The 22,474-nt window shown below is 39.5% G+C and overlaps 1 pseudogene; it reads left to right on the forward strand.

Annotated features, from left to right (window-relative positions):
- Positions 1–911: 911 nt before the first annotated feature.
- The window catches only part of LOC122282263, a 59,148-nt pseudogene continuing 37,585 nt past the window's right edge, over positions 912–22,474 (forward strand).

Raw genomic sequence — 22,474 nt, forward strand, 5'->3', positions numbered from 1 at the left:
CCACAGAGGAGATGCGAGCTGATCGTTTTCAGGAGGGACTACGCCCTGATATACGCCGTATGGTGGTCAGCCATCGGATATCCACTTTTCAGGAATTAGTGGATGTGGCCACCCTGGTGGAACGAGAAAATAATTTGAGTATGGGCTCCCCTCCAGGGCATAAGAGGCGGAGTTTTTTCGGTGAAGGAAGCAGCTCGGGTTCTCCTCAGAAATTTGTTCAGTGGACCGGGACTCGACCTCAAGCATCCTCAAGTGTTCGCATGGGAGGACGTGTGCCTGTTTGCAGAGTTTGTAATAGAGCCCATGTGGGTGAGTGCCCTTCTGGTGGGGCTCGATGTTATAATTGTGGCCAGCAGGGTCACTTTGCCCGAGAATGTCTAAGAACAGTTCAAGGAAGCCGTGGAGGTAGACGCGGTGGAAGAACAAATCCGAGACAAACAGTGCAAGCCCGGGTTTATGCTGTCACACCCGGAGAGGTGGATGATGAGGCGCCAGCAACCCATGATGCTGGAGTAATCACAGGTATGGATTAATTTAATTTTAAGTTGGATTTAATTTTTGGTGTATTTGGTTTCTTCTTTGCTTTTTGAATTTTATGGGTTGATGTGTTTGGTTCAGGATGAGTCCGTTTGTATGAGTTTTATGCTTGTACTTTGTTTGATTCCGGTGCGTCGCAGTCATTTGTATCTTCCACGTTTGCGCGGGTGTGTAATTTGGTCAAGGAACCGTTGCCGAAGGCTATGGTAGTGGCTCTACCCGATGGTGAAATGGTGTGGTGTTCCAAGGTTGCTTTGGGATGCCCGTTAAATTTTGAGGGAAGGTTCTTGGATGCTGATTTGGTGGTATTCAAGCTGTTGGGTTTTGATATCATCCTCAGAATGGAGTGGCTATACCGATATTCTGCTAGTATTAATTGCAGAAGTCGGATAATTAGCTTTCAGCTTCCAGATGGTGATTGTCTGGAATTTGCGGGGAGTAAATTAAAAGAAAAGCCGATAATTATATCGGCGATTCAAGCAAGAAGAGAGATTGCATGGGGAGCGGATGCATTCTTGGTTCAGATGGTGTCCACGCCGTCTGAGAAGAAGTCGTTGGCAGACATTCCAGTTGTGGAAGAATTCCCCGATGTGTTTGTGGATGACTTGCCCGGACTACCCCCTGTTCGGGAAATGGAGTTTGTTATAGACTTGGAATCTGGAGCGGCTCCTGTGCATAAAGCTCCTTATCGCATGGCACCGGCTAAATTAAAAGAGTTGAAGACTCAGTTGCAAGAGCTGGTAGAGAAGGGATTTATTCAGCCTAGTACGTCACCGTGGGGTGCACCAGTTCTATTTGTTAAAAAGAAAGATGGAACCCTCCGTATGTGCATTGATTATCGAGAATTGAACAAGGTGACCATCAAAAATAAATATCCTCTCCCGCGGATAGATGATTTATTTGATCAGCTTCAAGGAGCAGCTATGTTCTCTAAAATTGATTTGAGGTTGGGATACTACCAGCTGAGGATCAGAGACAAGGATGTGCCTAAAACTGCCTTCAGGTCGAGGTACGGACATGATGAATTTAAGGTGATGCCGTTTGGGTTAGCTAACGCCCCGGCTGCTTTCATGGATTTAATGAATCGAGTGTTTCGACCTTATCTGGATTTCTTTGTGGTAGTATTTATTGATGATATTTTGATTTATTCCCGAGATGTTGAAGAGCATGTGTATCATCTTCGTCTGGTACTCGGGAAATTGAGAGAACACCAGTTGTACGCCAAGTTCAGCAAGTGTGAATTTTGGTTGGAAGAAGTTAAATTTCTTGGGCATGTAATTTCCTGAGACGGAGTGGCTGTGGATCCTAGTAAGGTAGAAGCCATTTTGTCATGGCAGCGCCCGACTACAGTGCATGAGATCCAGAGTTTCTTGGGGCTGGCCGGGTACTACCGAAGATTTGTAGAGGGATTTGCTCGCCTATCTGGACCTCTGACCGCTTTGATTCGGAAGAATACAAAATTTGTTTGGTCAGATAAGTGTGAGAGAAGTTTCCAAGAATTAAAGAACAGGTTGACGACGGCACCAGTGTTAGCGCTCCCAGAACCGCATAAGCCATTCGTAGTCTTCAGTCATGCGTCTAAGTTTGGTTTGGGTTGTGTCCTTATGCAGGAAGGACGGGTTGTTGCCTATGCATCTCGTCAGCTAAAGAACCATGAGAAGAATTATCCGACGCATGATTTAGAATTGGCTGCGATTGTTTTTGCTCTCAAGATCTGGCGGCACTTCTTGTATGGGGAAGCTTGCGAGGTATTTACTAATCACAAGAGCTTGAAGCATTTGTTTTCCCAGAAAAATCTGAATATGAGGCAGAGAAGATGGCTGGAGCTAATCAGTGACTATCAGTGTGAGATCAAGTACCATCCGGGGAAGGCTAATATAGTTGCTGATGCTTTGAGTCGGAAGTCACACTTGGAGGATGAAGCCGAGCCGTCTGAATTGAATTCGTTGCTTTGTGGGATGAGAAGGCTCCTTATAGAGAGTTCACAACAAGAAGAGATTTTATCTTCAGTTCTTGATATTCGGGTAACTGATTTTGAAGAATTGAAAACTTTCCAAAGGAAGGATCCGAAGCTGCTGAACATCAGGAAAAGAGTCAGAAAATCTCGAGGGCCGTTGCATTATAGCATGGATAACGATGGGATACTTCGGTTCCGAGATCGCAGAGTGGTCCCTAAAGACTCAGAATTCAAGGAGCGGATCATGGCGGAAGCTCATGTGGCCCCTTATTCAGTTCATCCCGGCAGTACAAAGATGTACCGGGACTTGAAGAAAAATTACTGGTGGGATGGAATGAAGAAGGATATTGTCTTGTATGTTAAGAAATGCCACATATGCCGTCAAGTGAAGGCCGAGCATCAAAGACCTGCAGGTATGCTCCAACCCCTCCCTATTTTTGAGTGGAAATGGGATGACATCACGATGGACTTTGTAGTGGGTTTGCCGAGAACGCCTAGTGGGAAAAATTCTGTTTGGGTGATTGTTGACCGATTAACGAAGAGTGCTCATTTTTTGCCTGTTAATAACACCGACTCTTTGGGTAAGTTGACCCGCTTGTATGTCAAGGAGATAGTATGGCTACACGGCATACCAAAGAGTATAGTGTCGGATCGAGACTCGAGGTTCACGTCGCAGTTCTGGAAGAGTTTGCAGGCAACTTTGGGTACTAAGTTGAAGTTCAGTACTGCATATCACCCGCAGACAGACGGCCAGTCAGAGCGCACCATTCAGACCCTTGAAGACATGTTGCGAGCATGTGTCATGGAATTTCAAGGGAGTTGGGAAAACCATTTGCCGCTCATCGAGTTTGCATATAATAACAGCTTCCATGCGCCCATTCAGATGGCTCCCTATGAAGCTCTTTATGGGAGAAAGTGCAGGTCGCCCTTGTGTTGGGATGAAGTCGGGGAGAGTAGGATAATTGGACCCGAAATAATTCAAGAAATGCAAAGCCAAGTCCGGATCATCAGAGATAAAATGGCGGCAGCTCAGAGTCGCCAGAAAAGTTACGCTGATACCAGGAGGGGAGAGTTATCTTTTGAAGTTGGTGATTGGTTTACCTTAAAGTCTCTCCCATGAGAGGTGTTAAGCGTTTTGGTAAGAAGAGGAAGTTGGATCCGAGGTATGTCGGCCCTTTTTAGATTCTGGAGAAGGTAGGGTCCGTCGCCTATAGAGTTGCTTTGCCAGAATACTTTGGGGATGTTCATGATGTCTTCCACGTATCATCCCTAAAGAAGAGCTTTGGACAGCAAGAGCCACGCTTCGTCGACCCAGAAGGTATTCAGTTGCAACCAGATCTCACTTATGAAGTTGTTCCGTCGCAGATCATGGATTGGAAGGAGCAACAGTTGAGGTCCAAGACGATACCTTTGGTTAAAGTGGCTTGGGGAGATCCGTTAGCACAAGACTTCTCTTGGGAGCGAGCAGCGGACATGAGGGAGCAGTACCCGTACTTGTTTGAAGGATGAAGGTATGTATCTTAATCTTGGTCACAGATGGTTTGTGTGTTTTTATGAGGCTTCTTTAAGTTGGTGGTTGATCTTGTAAATTTCGAGGACGAAATTTGCTTTTTAAGGGGGGGAGGATGTGATGACCCGCTTTCGCTTGTATTTTCGCTGAAGGGTTGTTTTATTTTAATTAATATATTATTTTATTTATTTTAATTTATTGCGTTTTAAAATTTGTTTTTAATTTAATTGATGTTATGTTTTATTTCTTTTAGTTGTTTACGATTTTTAATCTCGTTGCGGCGGTTTAGTTTTGTTTTCCCGGAATGAGGATTAGACCTCATCTTCTTTTCTTACTCTTCTTTTCCCTTTTACCTTTTTCTTTTTCCTTTTTCTCTTTTTTCTTCTTTCTTTTTCTTTCTTTTTCTCTTTTTCCTTTCTTTTCTTTTTTTTTTCTTCTCCTTTTCCGCGTCGACCCCGTCCCTTTCTCTCTCCTCCTCTCCACGCCGGAGCTCCTTCCTTCCCTCGACCCGCCGCCGTCCGGCCGCCGTGCGGCTCACCACCCCCACCGGTCGACTCCCTTCCCTCCGGCGCACCTCACCACCAATTCCCAGCCCCATCCGGCCGGCCGTTTGGCCGGAAAACCTCCTTAAAGCCAACACGGTTTTTGGCTCGATCCGCCGTCGTCGCTCCACCTCCGGCCACCATTTCCTCACCACTTCATCACCGGTCCCTTGCCGTCCTAACCCACCTATTTTCGGCCTCCAACGACCACCGGAACAGCTCCCACAAGCTAGCTTTCCTTTTTGAAAAATCCGGCCTCTCTCCGGCGTTTTCGCCGCCACCCACGGCCAACCACCACTTCCAGTAGCTTTACAATCATCCCTAAACCATTCCCTATCGATCCCAAGCCTGGTTTGTCCCCGTTCAAAAGTGGGTATTGCACAACCACGACCACAATGATTTTTCACTGTAACGTTGCTTTTTCTCCGCCGTTTGCAACACCGGGTGTTTTCTAAAATTACCGTATAGCGCTGTAAGTATTTTCCAAACCCTATTTCCAGATTTAAATATATATCGCTCATTCAATTTATTTTATCTGCTGGTTGGTTGATTCCGGACTGAGTCCGATGAGTTCGGGGGTCGGATGGATGGAGGACGGAGTTGCTTGATTTATTGTATTATGGTTGGTTGTTTGTTTTGTGCATTGATAATTTCATTTGCATGGTGCATGCACGTGTATTTTATTTTATTTGAGAAATCCTGTTTTGTTGGCGTGAATGGGTTTTCGAGTGCGTGTGTCTCACGAGCCCAAGCCGGGATGGATTATTATCTCGATGGAGCTCCTCTGGTCACTCAGGAGTGGATAATACTGAGTGACGTCCCCTGAGTCGTCGCTGGGCGACGACGAGAGCGGGGCTAGAGGATGGCCTGGCCAGGTACGCGCTGGGCGCGAGTCTGGGCATCGCTCTACTCACCGACTCCGTGGCCCTTCGCTGGTGAGGGCTAGAGGATGGCCTGGCCAGGTACGCGCTGGGCGCGAGTTTGGGCATCGCTCGTTTAGGTGTCATATGCGTAGTCGTTACCTGCGGTGTGGCACAGAGCCAGGGTGTGCGGGTGATCCCTAGGGGAGATCATGGTGCATGCAAAACCGGATTGTTTTTTCATGGTTTTCAGATGTGGGCCATTTTCTGGAAAAATGGCGAGTTTTGGTTTTGAGGCTTTTGATCCATTTTCTGAGAAAATGGTGGTTTGGGCCATTATCTGGGATAATGGCTAGGCTTGGTTTTGAGGATATGTTTTTATGGGCCAAATGGGTTTTTGGCATGCGTGGTAAAAATGGGGTTTTGCGGGACATGTGCATTGGCTTTTCTTGCATCCATGTTGCTTGAGTTCTATGTGTTTTTATCTTTTGGTGTTTGGGTTTTACTTACCTGCGGTACCATTTTTGGTTTCATAGCTTTTGGTGCAGAGTTCGAGGATGAGGAGGAGGAGGCTGAGTCTGAGGATGCGGCTCCGCCGGGTTGCTGATGTTATGCTTTGTATTTGATATTATATTATATTTGTGTTTTGTAATATTTATTTATGTATGTTTTGAATAGCTTTGTATTAAACAAGAAAAATTCTAGTACTTAATTATTGACTTGCTTTTCGCTGCGTATTTCTGGTGCACATTCGTCGCTTATACACACACTTGGCACACGTCGATAGGGTGATGACCCGTGATGTCATCATCCGGACGTCTCAATTTTCCCGTGTCCGCGCATGGGGATTTGGGGGCGTCACAGCCTCTATGACTGCCTTTGCATCCCCTTCGAAAACAACCTAGGTCATGTCCATTTCTAAGCACATAACTAAGGCCCTTTGCAGTGCTATTTTTTCTGCTTAGGTAGCTGAGAAGACCTAGCCTCTTGATGTTGTTAAGCATGCTTGTAACCTTCCTTCACTGTCTCTCACAACTATGCCTATCCCCACTCTACTCAAATTCTTATCATATGCTGCATCAAAATTTACTTTAACCAAAGGCCACTCAGGTGGCTGCCAATGCTGACATGCCACTGCCACTAACCTTCTCTCTTCTAGCCTGCTACTAACCTGAAGTTTTACCTCTCTTAGTACTGTAACTTCAGCTTGAGCCATTGTTGTAATGGTTTCAGGACTCATGAACTGGTCTTTGAAGATAAACACATTTCTCCTGCTCCACAGAAGGTAACACAGTACTGCAGCCATCTGTAGGCCCTCTCTATCTAGTCTTCTTGTCATTTCTTCCCACAGCTACTAGAAGTCACAATAAGAGCTGTTCCATTTTTTGAGCTTGCTACTATCAACTCCCCACACATCTCTAGCTGCTGGACAGGCCCACAGGGTATGTAATACAATTTCAGCCTCTCTTGTACAGATTGGACAGAGGTTACTCTCCATAATGTTCTTTCTATACAACTTTTCTTTTGTTGGAAGGATGTTGTATAGGCTCCTCCATACAACCATTCTGATCTTCCCCTGGACTTCTAACTGCCATAGATCCTTCCACAACCCTGCATTTCCCCCTCCTGAAGAAGACTCACCCCTACTTCTGTTTGAAAGTTTAGTGTCCATGTGTAGTAAGCACTTTTGACTGTGAAAATGCCCTTTGAAGACCCTGCCCATATCCTTTTGTCTCTTGCCCCCCCTCTTGCTTATGGGGAGTGAACAAATGAAGTTTGCTTCCTCTTCACTGAAAATGGCCTTGACTAAACTCCCCTTCCACGAATTAGTATCTGCATTAATTAGTGCATTCACCTTACAATTTGAATCTAAAGTATTGATGGGGGTCTGTACTTGGTATATTACTGGTCGAGGCAGCCACTTTTCCTTCCATATTTGTATATCTCTTCCATTTCCGACCCTCCACACTAACCCTTCCTTCACCAGGTTCCTACTAAACCAAATACTTCTCCATTTGTCATTTTCAACTTTGTCCTTGTCAATGATTTGGCCGATTTAAGGCAATAATCGGTAGGAATCGGTCTGATTAATAGTTGTATCAGTCGGTTCTTTGACTAAATCGATTTTATTATTAAAATCTGTTCAAATTTTTGCTGAATTGAGTTGAACCGATAAATTCAAAATAAACCAGACCGATTTTTTAAGCCTCGGAAGAAACTAATTTGACTTTCTTTTTCTTTTCTTTTTTTTTTTAAATGAGTTAAAACTAAGGTACTAAATTTACAATTAACTCTTAATTAGTATTTCTAGGTTTGATACATGAAAAACGTTATTCGTCATATTTTTTTACCATTATTTCCTCATCTTAGGCGTTATCAAATAATGAATAAAAAATAACCAATTACTTTCCAATCATATGATACATCGTATGGAAAATAACGATAAACTCACTCGTCCAAATAAGCACAAATTTGATTTCATGCTAACAAAGCTAGCATGAAATAAAGCTATTATTAGCTCCCATATATGTGGTCCACATAATTGGATAATAAATAAAGCTATACACCTATGCAAATTTGTTAAAGATGCGAGGTTCATGTACACGGGACAGACTCATGCCTATATCTATTGCACGCAATACTATAGTGAATCTGTTTTTATGACATTACTAAAGAAGTTAGGCAGATTGGCAAGTCCACCTATAAAAGGTATTTTCAACCCCAAATGCAACGTTTTTGGAACTCAACAATATGAATAATTACAAACCTTAGGGTAATGTTATCCTACAAGAGTTTGAAGAAAATGATTTACGAAAACATCCTCCAACTTTGTTGGATGATAGTATGGGTCTGGGCATATGATACCACATTTGAGATATCTAATACAGTTCCTATGTCGCATGTTGTGTAACGACCAATATTCGGAGGGTCAGGGAGTTATTTCCTATTATTTGAAAATCATCTCCAAACAATACATACTCCAATGATTCCATAAAATATAATATCATTAGTTTAAACTAAGCATACATGTTCGTCTACAAGGACATCAAGAAAACATTCTAACATAATTAATCAACAACTCCAAAAGCTGCCTCAACAAAAGTATCAACATCCCAAATGCCAAATCAACGAAAATCAAATAATACCCTTTGGTTCTTAGTCCACTATGCCCGACTAGTCTTGCTCACGCTTCTTATTCAAGATAATTGGATGAGTTATCAATAGCTTAATAAGCAGTAAACATAAACTAGTATATAAATATAAGCCAGTTATAAAATATAGAACAAAACATATTATCAACATATGAGAGTGAGACTTAGGAAATATTTATATACAAAATTCCTTAGGCATAGCAAAACTGAGCAGCATCATATTAGAGCAAAGACCATGTTTAACCCTTGTGGTAGGGTTGTACTAATCTTGATGCTCAAACCGAGTAGAAACAAAAGTGAAATCTTTCCCCAATCATTCTTGGAGCCTCGAGTGTGCACATAAGAAAGAGTACACAGAAAAGCACTTTGTTTTCAAGTGGGTGCACTCAGAAACAAAAATGTTGGTACAAACACAATAATAGAGGCTATAGTTTTACACTAGTGGTAAGGTTAGAATGAAAACAGAAACAAAATGTCATGCCATAGTGCTTTTCAAATGCAACACCTTATCATAATAGAGTACTGAATAGATATAGATCATATTTATATAACCATGTACAATATTTTATATTTTATATATGCTCTTTTTATATAGTTTAGAACATGATCCAAAAAATGCTCATGTTTACACCATTCATGTCAGAAAATATGTTATTTTTTTTTATTTGGATACAAAGACTTATGCAGAAAAATGATTGAGGTTATTTTGAATTTTCCATAATAAAATATACAAGCTTTTCACAAAATCAACCTTATTTTGTTTAGACAAAGTCTGGTATAGGAGCACCACTTACCTAAACTTTTCAACTTCTCTGAATTTCCTCACAAAAGTGCTAGCAAATAACGATCGTCATCCATCATGAAGCTAATGGATGATGATGGCTGTTGGCATGAAGGGGAGGAATGTGATAGCCTTATTCTTTACCATTTTTCTTCTTTGTTTATTCTGCAAGGACTCAAAATGAAGTTGTTATCTTGACTAAAATTGAAAGGAAAGTATCTACTGCTATGAATGAGGACCTCATCAAGGAGTTCACTACTGAAGAAGTGTTTAGAGTTTTGAAGGAAATGCATCCTTCAAAGGCTCCAGGACCCGATGGCATACCTCCTTTGTTCTATCAACAATTCTAGCTTGAAATTGGTACCTTCATTACTTCAGTAGTCTTACGTGCTCTTAACTTTGGTGACTTTCCTCAAACTTTGAATCATACTTTCATAACACTGGTCCCTAAGAAGAAACATCTTGTGAAGGTCAATGACTTTAGACCAATTAGCCTTTGTAATGTCATACATAAGCTAATTTCTATAGTTGTTGCAAACAGAATCAATTTAGTACTACCTACTGTGATTTCAAACACTCAATCTGCTTTTATACCTAGAAGATTGATAACAGATAATGTCCTTGTGGCTTATGAAGTACTCCATTATTTGTGGAGAAAAAGAGAGGTAAAGAGGCTTTATGTCCCTTAAGTAGACATAAGTAAAGCTTATGATAGGGTTGAATGGTCCTTTCTTGCTTCTGTTATGAGAAAACAAGGTTTTCATGAGTAATTGGTTTAGCTTGTGATGAGGTGTGTGCAAAGTGCTTCTTTCTTAATGCTCATTATTATTGTGTCCTCAAGGGGATTGAGACAAGGAGATCTCATCTCTCCTTACTTCTCTAGTACACAGAGGGCTTAATCAATTTACTTAGGGATGCTACTATGTCTAAAACAGTGTGTGGTATTCAAATTTGTCGAGCGGCCCCAAGACTTAATCACCTGTTATTTGCAGATGATAGCCTTAGTTTTTGTGTTGCTAATGAAGAAACAAACCTCAAATGATTAGATTTGCTGAAATAGCATGAAGAAGCAATAGGTCAACTTATAAATCAAGAAAAAACTGCAATGGTCTTCAATAAGAATGTTGATGTTGCTAAGCAGAATGCAATCATGGATTTGTGGAGTACTTCTCAAATCCAACAGTATGAGAAATATTTAGGTTTGCCATCTATGGTTGGGAAGTCTAAAATAGGTGCTTTAGGTGAAATAAAATACAAGGTTTGGTTGAAGTTACAAGGTTGGAAGGGTAATATGTTCTCTCAAGGGGGTAGGGAGATCCTGCTTAAGGCAGTGGCTCTGGCTATTCCTTGAAGGTATGATGGCCAAGTTTTGGTAAGGGCAAAAAAATGATTAAAGGAATGTGCATTGGGTTAGTTGGAAAAAAATGTGCCAGTCTAAATATGTTGGGGGATTAGTTTTCAAGGATTTGAGGTTTTTAACTTGGCTATATTGGCAAAGCAAAGTTGGAGACTTTTATAGAATAAAGAAAGTTTGTTTCATAAGATCTACAAAGTAAGGTACTTTCCCAATGGTTGGGAGGCAAAAAAACCTACTCAATAAAGGGGGTAGGTGGAGTGTTGGGAATGGGATTGCAATACATATACTGAATGATGTTTGGATACCTGGCTTTTGAGATCTGAGGAAGGAGTTGTGGTCTAACAACATGCAACAGAAGGACTTAAACAGGTTGCATCCTTGTTAGACATAAATACGTATTGGTGGAACATCTCACTGGTAAGATCTCTCTTCAATTTAAAGGTTGCTAAAGCTATGCTGAAGCTGCACCATAGTTCCTTTGGTGATCTATTTAAGTGGATTTGGGACTAGAGAAAAGTGGTATGTTCAGTGTCAAGAGTGCATATAGGTTCTTTAAGTCACTTGCAGTTTCTAATCAAGGGGAGTCATCAAATGGGGGCTGTCTTAAGAAGTTCTGGAATGCTGTGTGGAAGTTGAAAGTACCTTAGAAGGTGAAAATATTTGCATATAGAACTTGTAAGGATGCCCTTCCTACAAAGGCTAACCTATTAGCAGGAAAATTAATGTGGAAGCTAACTGTTGTTTTTGTCAACATCTAGTAGAGGACCTAGGACATGCTTTGCTTTTCTGTCCATCTGTTCATGACTTTTGGGTGAAAAAGTTTCCTGATTTGCAATAGCTTCATCAATTCAATACTCTTTTGTCTATTGCAATGGATGTTTACTGAAAAGGTTTCTTAGATCATTTAATAGGCATCTTTCTAATGGCTTGGGGCATGTGGTATAGGAGGAATAAGATAATTCATGATAAGATTTGTTTACATCCTCAACATGTTATCTCTTTTTCTCTTTCTCATAAATGTAAGTCTATCATCGATTTGCAATAGCAGTGAGTCACTCAGCAGCCTGAATATAGGTGGGTCACCTTCACCACAAAACTAGTTTAAGTTAAACATCTATGGGGCATTGTTCTTTGACTATAATAAGACAAGTGTTGGTGCCATTTTAAGGAATTCATTGGGTGATGTTTTTATGGCCCTAAGCTAAGTTGAACATGAGTTTCTTGAGAGGCCTACAGTTTGGCATGAACATTGGCATCCAAAACATTCTTATTGAAAGTGATTTTCTTATGTTGATGGAAGAGGTTAACAAGGGTGATGAATCATTTTCTTCTATAAGAATTATTGTCTCTTCAATCTGACAATTGATGCAAAGCTTCCCTCATTGCAGATTATAGCATCGAAATAGATCATCAAATTTAGCTGCACATTGACATGCAAGACATGCATGGTTGATTCAAGATATGCAAATTTGGTGGCATAGTTCTCCAATTTTTATTGAGAATGTTGTTTATGTTGACAAATAGTCTTGTAAACAGGTTTGAGGTGTTATGCCTCCCTTGAAATTAAGTTATGTTCTATAACAAAAAATAAATAAATAACGATCATCACCTAAACATAATTAATACAAACTGTAAATTAATAGAATTAAACTAGTACATCTAAAATAAGATGACACAACTTAATAACTCCACGATGATAACTCCATGGTTTCAATTCTTCTATTTTGCTTGCTACTTAACTCCAAACCACAAAAATAACTTTCCGAACCTCATCCATTTGAGGCATTCATACCTAATTTCTCCTTTTAGCCATTAAAATCCTTATCAAATATCCAATCATAACTCATCCTTCTTGTCTGGATTTCACTCAACAACACCTCCACGAAAACATATCACAACTACTAAAATTCCCAACACTTGCTCAACCAAGACCTCAACCTTACAATGGCCTAGCTGTACAAATCCACGAATGCCACTATGCATACACTCATATGAAATACCTCCCAATAGTGTCAATTTAACATGCTCAAATTCTAGCCAAATATCCCAAATCCATTAAAATCCACAACTTTTAATCAAACCAAAATCCAACTCCAAACTAGTAAAGTCTAGTGGTTTACCTACTGTCCAGCTTGAGCCATCTCGAGTTTATGGGCAAGGGTGTGCAGTGTATGATTTGGCTTGTATGACAACCCAGACTTAACTAAGCTTTTTTAATTATTTTATTATAGGTTGATGCAAGGTGGTGAAACCCATTTAGAAACTTACATTTGATGCATTAGGCAACTAAGCCCACAAGGGAGGCCAACAAGCCCAAGCTCATTCGACCTCTATAGAAAAATTAGGGTTTTGGAACCCTAGAGAATTAGGGCACACGCCCAACCCATTTTCATTGATTCCAAATGTCATCCCCTTGAGACCCACACTAGAACAAAGGAAGTTGGATGTGAATTGAGGGAAGGGAGGTGAGAGAAATTAGGGTTTGGAGCCCCACACGCCTACTCTAGAATCTTACCTACTTCTTGCCATTTGTCATGCATACAAAAGGACTTGCTTGTAAGAAATAAATTTTTGACATGTTAGTAGATATAACTTTTAGAAAATAGAAATGATGGTCAGGGAAGTGGCGCCTAGGGCAAGCCAAAAGATAAGAAGAGCACATCAAGTCCTAGAGGGGATTCAGTTTCTAGAAAGCCTTTCCACTTGTCATGCATGCAAAGTGAAATGATGAAAAGGGAAGAAGGTGGCATTGGGAGGAGGCAAAATCTTGCATGAAAGGGATAGCTTACATGCCTAAGGGCTTCTAGAAAGATCTTGTAAGATGCACACTTGAGGTGGATGACAATAGGGACTTGTGCATTGCCACCCTCTTTGCACAATCACACACCATCTCCTAGACATTGGAAGATGAAAGATCTGCTTGGAAAATAGAAGGGCTTTTCGCCAGCAACACCCCACACACTCCACACACCACATGGCACACATGCACAAGATTGAGGAGAATCTTGGTTGGAAAAAATATTCTTTTGCCACTTGGTACATGTGATACCCTATATGATAAGGATAAAGGTATGTGGTAAACGGGATCCCACATTGCTTGGGATGGAGAAGTCCTTGCTCTTTATAAGGTTCTAATAAGGCTCCAATTGTATCATTGACTAGTCATTTTGGAGTACAGGCCATATGATTTGGGTCTTCCATTGGGGCGTTACAAATAGTATCAGAGCCTATCCCAACCAAAAATGTGGGAATTGGGTCATGTCACCTATAATGGATAGGCTTGAAGAGGATGTCAAGAATTTGAGGGGGGCGACTATGATACCCCATATGATAAAGATAATGATAGGTGGTGAATGAAATCCCACATTTCTTGGGAAGAAGTTCTTGCTCTTTATAAGGTTGCAATGAGGCTCCAATTGTATCATTGACTAGTCTTTTTGGAGCATAGGTCATGTGGTTTGGGCCTTCTATTGGGGTGTTATAGTACATTGAATCAAGACACAAGAGGAAGAGCAAAAAGGAAAAGTAGGGTTTTGGTTTTGAGGAAGCCTTACCACTTGTCTAAAAGGTTGCTTTTGGTTCCCAACATAATCTATCGATGGAGAAAGGGAAGAGGCACACGATTTTAGTGCCACATGGCATCCATGCAAAAGGCTTTAGCTTTTCAAGAAGGACTCACACATCTATAAAAGGGAAGGAGCTGAAAACCTTGAAGTCTTTTGGTCTTTTGGTGCCATGGCATTTGTTGCTATGTTATGTGATTGCTTAATTATTATTTGATTTTTAACATGCAAATGAGTTGTGATGCCTCATCTAGTACTAGGATTCACATGTTTTGATGCACATGTTGATATTTGATGCCTAAGCAAGCTTATTAGAAGTTTCAAGCCCATGAAATGATTGCATATTCACATGCATGATTCGGCCATGTGTATGTTTATTAGTGATGCTTAACTAAGTGTCTTAGAAAATTCCAAGTTCATGGAAAGATTGAATATTTGTGTACACAATTGTTTGTATGATTTGACCATGCCTATGTTTGATGCATTCTCAAGTATGTTTGGAGCTCAAAGTTCATAAAATAAAAGAATATCCATGCTTATTAAAGTTGGTATGTTCCGGCTATGCATAGTATATAAGGTAGATACATGCTTTATTACTTGTTTGTTTGTAAATGTCATTGTTTAAGTAAATGAGAACATGGTCGCATGTTCTAATATTTTCAAGCTGTAACGCATAATGTATATGGTTGCACATAGTTACGTGATGTATGGTTTGCATTAAGTTTGGCATACATGGGTACATGTTTCATGAAAAGTGCAAGGTATCTTAGTCCATGTCACATGCAATTGGTTTGTGTAATTGTTTTTTTTTTTTTTTAAGAAAAGAATCATTTAAAGTTTTGTCACGACCCAATTGCTAGGTTGGGGAAATGCCCTAGTCGGACTCCTTTATCCACTTTGAGTGATTAAAATAGAGTAGCAGCCCATAGTTTGATGAAGTACAGTCGATGGACCTCGAATGATTCCTAAAAGGGAAAGGATACTGGAGTGGGGTTGCATATAAAGCTAGTGGGTGCCATACGGTGAAGGCAAAAATGCAAACTATCATATTATGTATGTTTAAGAATAAGACGTAGTCACCTCAGTCAAAGTGAGTCGCTGGTTGATGCAAAAACTAGAGGGGAACACATGTTGTGTAGGGGAGCTGTAAGGTATCTAATCATATGTTTAAGTTAAGAATAAGGCATTGAACTCCAAGATATGTTATGTTATATGATCAAGAACTTGAGCTCATATGTGACATGTTTAAGAACCAAGAATGAAAAGATGAAAAGACGTTTTTCTGAAAAGGTCGAAAGGTCTCAGTTACACGTTATCTTTTGAAAAGTCAAAGCTGTATAAGTAAAGTTCATGTCCATGCATTCATTATCCTTAGCTCTCATATGCTTATGATAACTATTCTATGTTACTTGTTTACTTACTAGACTTTCTCGAAATCTCACTGTGGTAGTTTCCACTATCATTCCCCACCCGGTTAGGTAGAAGTTGTAATAGGTTCACGTAGCTCTTAGAATCATGGATGGATTAATGAGTTAGCAGAAGACGAATTCATCATAGAAGCTAGTTACCATTTTACCGTACATATGTTAAAGGTTTACAACGTAGTGACTCAAGCAAATATGTGAGACCCTTAGTGAGGCCAATGATGGGATTCTACTTCTTGATCTTGAGAGGACATTAAAATTAAAGAATGATATGGATTTTGCGATGAGGTATTTCAAGCAAGCCCGAGATTCTTCGATTTAAGCCAAAAAGGTTGCTGTTGAGTTAGGGCTTTGGAAGCTAGATCCCTGACAAACAAGGGGAATCTTTTTAATTTTGATTGAAGATGGGAACTTAGTGTTGGTACACATGCCTTAGAAGAAGAAAATGGTAATAGAAAAGAGAATATGTTTCGATGACTTTCAATGATGGCCCCATGTTTTGGGACCTTTTGAAAAACAACTATGCTTTGGAAGGTTTCTAGGAGATTAAATCCTTTTGGGATTGTTGTGCTTCAATACCATGATATTTATTTTACCACCCGACCTATTTAGTAAAAACATTTTTTCTATTACGATTTACTGCATACTACTAGAACAATAGGTGCATTGCATCTTATCTGTCATGTACTAGAGGTATCTTTGTGTTACATATTCTGACGCTTTAGTCACCGTCCAATCTCAAATGGGGGTTGGGGGCATCACAGCTTGATAGTGTGAAACTTCTATTCGATTGGGTTACAGTGACAATGCGGTGGAATTTCTATCAACAAAATCAAAGGTGTGGCTGTTGAGAGAGAGAGAGAGAGAGAGAGAGAGAGAGAGAGAGAGAGAGAGAGAGAGAGAGAGAGAGAGAGAGAGAGAGATGAAAGGGAAAAGGAGTTTGAGGGGAAAATGAGAGAAAGGGTAGGAGAGGGAGATTGGGAAATTGAGAGACATACTAATGACGGCGTGCTCACAGTGTAGGGTTTTGGGTTGCGACAATGATGGCTTGTGACAACCATGGATTTAAGAGAAAGAAAACATACAAATGGAAAAAGAGAAGAGAGACACCAAGGTAGGAGCTTACTATGGTGATCGAGCATGATGGCGAAACGTGGAAACATAGTGTGTAAGGGGCGGTAGCAATCTAAAGATGTGAGAAAGAAAGATAGAGAGGGGAAGTGAGGGAGAGACGAAGAGAAAGGGACAATGGAGTTGGAAACTCATAGGGAATGAGTGATGTGAACCCCAATCGACTCGCTTTGAGACCCAACAACAATATTGGAAAAAAAAACCCAAGAACGTCAAACTCAAGTCTATGGATGGAGAATTTAGACCGATTGAGATCTCGTTTCAAGAACCTAAATTATATTAAAATCTAGACCCAATGAAATCCCGTCTCAAGAACCCAAATTACGAGAAGGAACGCCACAAAGGTTGTAATTTACCTTTGATAAGTTCAAGAGTTCAATTAAGAACAAGAGGAGAAAACTCACTCACAATGAAAATTCAATAAAAAATGTCTTACCCTCTCAAATGAGGCTACAAGTGGTTTAAATAACAATCCCCAAAACCCTAAGTGAGCCGCGGTACTGTAGCGTGAACAGTACCCGGGCTACAGTACTTCTAAAACCCTAGTTCACTTTAAATAATAACTTTTCAAATATGCCCTTGGCCAAAATACAAGACCTTCCCAAAAACCTTAATTCAATAGAAATAAGGCATATGTCTGGGCCAACATCCTCAAGCCCACTTATTCTAAACTAATAAAATAAACTCTTTTATTGAAATAAATAAGTCCAAGGCCTTCAATAACAATAAGTCCAAGTTGTGTCTTTCGTAGCATATCACATGGATGAAAACTAGATCTCCTCCTCTCAAGCCCATCTTGAATATTGGGCTCTTGCTAAACACGTCTCACGTGGATTGCACCCCTATCCATGCATAGCTTTCTTGATCTTCCTAACTCTTAATTTTGTAATTAACCCATCTGAAACTTGCAAAGGCTCTTTACAACTTGGTCCACCTTGAGGCCCATCAATGAGAGAAAGGACCAACGGAGTGTGACAGATGGAGAGATGTATTAGGGCTACGTGTATGTCTACAAAGAGAAGAAATGAAGTTGAGAGTGTTGGGGGGGGGGGGGGGGGGGACACCCCTATTCTCCGCTTGTGTTGTAGCTAAGACTAGTGCCAGGTTATTTTCAAAATTTTCTTTTTTATATGTGCGAAAATGTCATTTGAGTTTTCAAATATTTTTTCTAAATATAGACTACGAGCCTAAAATTTCTATTTTGATATTTTATGATTTTATCTTGGGTTTGATATTTAGTTTAAAAATTCTTTTATGGGCCAAGATATTTTTTAAACAAGTTGTATTATTTTTTGAATTTGAATCGAGGTCCAAAAATTTAAAGAAAGATTCATTTTATAAATTTTCTATACTATTGCCTAAATATTTTTTTGAAATGGCCCTACCCGAATACCCAAAAGCCCAAGCCCGTGAGTTCAAGTAGAATCCACGTCGTGCAGGTTCCTATGGATGCACGGCTTCATCACTCCCGTAGCCCATGCTCGCACGTCTCTCCTCATCTCTCTAGGGTTTGTTTTTCATCGCCTATATATTCACACATTAACTTCACAGTTCACGCATAGCCCTTCTCCATCATGCACGACAACTTTCCACTTGTAGAAACACATCTCATGAGCCACCAACCTGCTGAGCTCGCCCTCACATCCAACCTTAAACCGCAATCTTTGAACCGTACCCGACTCCTCAGCCACCGTGTGACCCAACCGAACCACCACGTTGTTTCCGTCAAACTTTCCCAAACGGCCAGCCTCCATCTCACGTCATCGCTAGTGCCCATCCACCTTTGCATCACGGGTAAACCGCTGCACAGCCTTCCTCCATGACTCCTTCTGCCACCTACCCGTGTACACCCACTCAATCCATGGTAAAATAATGTGCTGCCCAGCTCCACACACGGCAACACCACCACATGCGAGCCGCAACGGCACCTCCACATGCAGCATCGATCACAGCACCACCAAGCCACCGTCCAACTCCAGTTGCACGTCCTCACCATCGTGGAAGTCCAACCTATGTGCGGCCACCTCAAGGAAATCCACTCCACGCCATTACCTCCTAAAGCACCTCTGCTTTGGCTCTCAAAAACAGAACACCCACTGCAACCAACCCACAACCTCTGGCCAGCCACCGTACCCCAGCCCTGTAACCACCGTGTGAGAAAGCCACCAAGTCACCTGCAATCACACGGTGAGCTTCGTTCTGTCTCACACCGAGCTCTCTCTCACTCCGTCTCTCTCTCTCTCTCTCTCTCTCTCTCTCTCTCTCTCTCTCAGAGTGTGCAACCGCCAAGTCCCGACTGTGTATCAGCGATCTCCCAGCTGCCCCCCACGATAAGCCTCCTTCGCACGACCCTGGTCTTGTGACTGTATAATATCCCTGCAATAAAAAACAAAGCAAAACTTGGGTTGTAATATTTTCGTTGAGTGCCTTACGTGAAGATGGCAGGAAGCCTTCCTCTGTTTTTATAAACCAAAGGTTGAGGTTTTTTTTTAAAGTACATTTCTGACACTCAGTGGATTGATTTTTTTTACATTGACTCAAGTATTTTTGTAGAAAATTATTGGATTTATTTAAGTGGGCTTGTTTTCTACTTGGTTGCTTTTATTTTTTTATTTCAATGGGTGTGTTGTTATGTTAAGTTATTTTAAAGTAAAATTTGTTTTTTGGGTTAAGTTCGGGTTCTAAATTATTTTGGGTTGGGTAATATTTTTATTTTAGTGACCTTTTTTTTTTAATTGGTTGTGTTTTGATTTTTTAAATAGACTGATGTTTGAGTTGGAATTAGGTTAAGTATATTAAGTGTATAATTGATGGTTTTGGAAAAGGATGGAATTATAGGAATTTTGAGAATTTAGGTTCTTGAGGAATTAAAATAGGTTATTTTAGCATCTTAGGTTTAAATATTGAAGTAAGTATTCGATTGGGAATTTACTAGAGTTACATGAATTTTATAAGTGATGATTAATATTTCTTCAGCATGGTTGAGGATATTTCTGAAAAGCTAAGAAATCCAGATAAGCGGAGTTCCTATACTAGACTTTGCATAAAAGGAAAATAAAACGAGGTTGACTTTTAAAATATGCATCTTTTAGTTTTTGAAAAGAAATATGAAAAACAACCTCAATTATTTATTTTAGCATTACTCATGAATTTTGTATAAAATGGAAAGTATTTTTGTCATAATTAGTGTAGTCATGAGCTTATTTTCTGGCTTTTGTTTTTCTAAACTGTGCAAAAGAGAGTGAATATAAAATTTTGTGCATAAATTATATTTTTGTAATCTGATTCTGTTATGTTATTAAAATATTTTGTATTTTGATATGATATGATGTGATTTATAAAAACCTCTGGCATGACATTCTGTTTTTATTTCTGTTCTATTCTGACCTTACCACGGGTGTAAAAACTGTGGCCTCTGTTCGGGTTGGTACCAACTTATTCTATTTCTGGTACATCCACTTTGGAAGCAAAGTGGTTTTCTACGTGGTCTTTCCTGTGTGCATACTTGGAGCTCCGAGAATAATAAGGGGAAAATTCACATTCTGTTTCTGCTCAGTTGGCTACTGGGGTTTGCATAACCCTACCATAGGGGTTAAACATGGAACTCTATCTTGATGTGATGTTTCAGTTATGCTGTGCCAAAGGAACCTTGAATAAGAATACTTTTCTAAAACTTTCGCTCTGATATTTTTGATACCATATTCTGATTTTGCATTCTGAAAGTAAAACCATTTTGTTCTGCATTTTAAACTTTATAAATGCTCATGTTTGCACACTAGTATATGTTCTTTGCTTACTGAGTCGTACTTAGTAAATTGAAATATTTTTAGATATTTTGATTTGATGAGTTAAAGAGATTTTCAAGCTTTGGAGAGTTTTTAATTTATGCTCTTGAGAATTTCTTTGTTGCCTCTATGAAGGAACTTGGATATTTGGATTGAGTGATTAAATTAAGATTTTATGGAGTTTTATGGATTTTATAGTTATGATTTGAAGTTGATATTAAGTAATAAGAGTTAACTCTTCGGACCTCTGGGAACGGTGTTACAGATAATATGCAAAGCAACCTAGAATTTGTCTAATAGTATGTAATAAACCCAACGGTATTGTGAGTCATAAATGTTTTTTGCACCAGAATAGCTAAAAAACATAGCTTCATAGAAATTAAAAAAAAAAAAAATCATTCATGCCTCATTTAATTCCATATTATGAGACGTGTACATAAAATTTTAAATAAATAGAGATTACATCTCCTTATTCAAAGGGGGTCTTATATGGAACATATTCAGAGCATCTCTCTGATGCGCTGAATGGCTTACAGAATCATCTCTAAAATTATGATAATCAACTACAACTAGCGGTCTGGGTCTAGCTTCTCCTCAATGACCCTCAGCCAGGGTTTCACATTCATCACCATGGTTAGGTCCTGCTACAAGTTCTACAATCCCAAAAGGAATGGTAGTTCATAATGATAGAGTCAAATTTCTTAAAATCTCAGTAAGTTAACAACTAACATACACAAAGATAACATAAACGTGACAAATAATAAACATGAGATGCAGATAAAGTATTTCCTTTTCCATCCTGATTTCTTAACATCTTTTAGAAAATTTAGAGGCACATTTTCTTATAGAGAACATTTCACTCTTTTTCATTTCTTATTCATTTCTTTGTTTTATGATATTTTTTAATATATGGTATCCTCACAACTCCCCATTCTGCACTGTCAGTACCTGCTGGTTACCATTGCCCAACTTATGGGACATTGTCATCAGAGTTGTGCAGATAAATATTCAATGCATTAACCATAACTTTCCATGACATGGGTACCTACCAGCATTAGGTGTCATAATACGAAAATACCTTTGAGTCCTTTAAAGAGGAGCCAGTATAAGTTTGTTAATTTTTCTTCGTCAATCCAAGGATTACCAATTCATTTTTAATCATTTTAGAATGGATAGAGGAGTTTCACTAGGATATTCCCCCATCCTAGTTTTAGGTCATGATAAAATATTTTTCATGCTATGCTTATGACAAACACACTTTGTGATATGTGATTTTTTTTTTTTTTTGGTAGGAAGTATCGTCATACTTCATGTAAAACGTCATATTTTCATGCATCATGGTAAAGAGTACTTATTTTTGTAAAGTTTCATAATAATCAACACATGTAATGTAGCGACTGAATGCTTCTATGGTGATGCAAGATATTTCATGAGTAAATAGCATATAAATATGGCATATAAATATTATCCAAGAGTAAGTTAGAAGCCAACTTACAAACTTCTTGAGATACTGAGGTGTGGTGGCTGAAATAAGAGATATATTTGAGGTTAGCACTATAATAGTTACTAAAACTATACACTCAACCATTTGGCATTTGAGTTTTGTTACATTTAACCAAACTATGGAACTCCATAACTTCTATGATATCAATTCCTATATAATTCTCAAACCTCTTGAATCAAGTGTATACCATGAAAGTTTTTACTCAGGGCATGGCATGGGATCAAGAAGAGATCAATACCAAATGCTTATGCTATCACATATGATGCTTCTTATTCAACTAATACTAAATCCTTCAACTCAAGTTCTTCATGCAATACTTTAATTTATACCTCAACATGATAAAAACGTGTTCATAAGTGATTTAGCTTGAA

This window comes from Carya illinoinensis, chromosome 11 (assembly GCF_018687715.1).
Source record: "Carya illinoinensis cultivar Pawnee chromosome 11, C.illinoinensisPawnee_v1, whole genome shotgun sequence".
Lineage (NCBI taxonomy): Eukaryota > Viridiplantae > Streptophyta > Magnoliopsida > Fagales > Juglandaceae > Carya > Carya illinoinensis.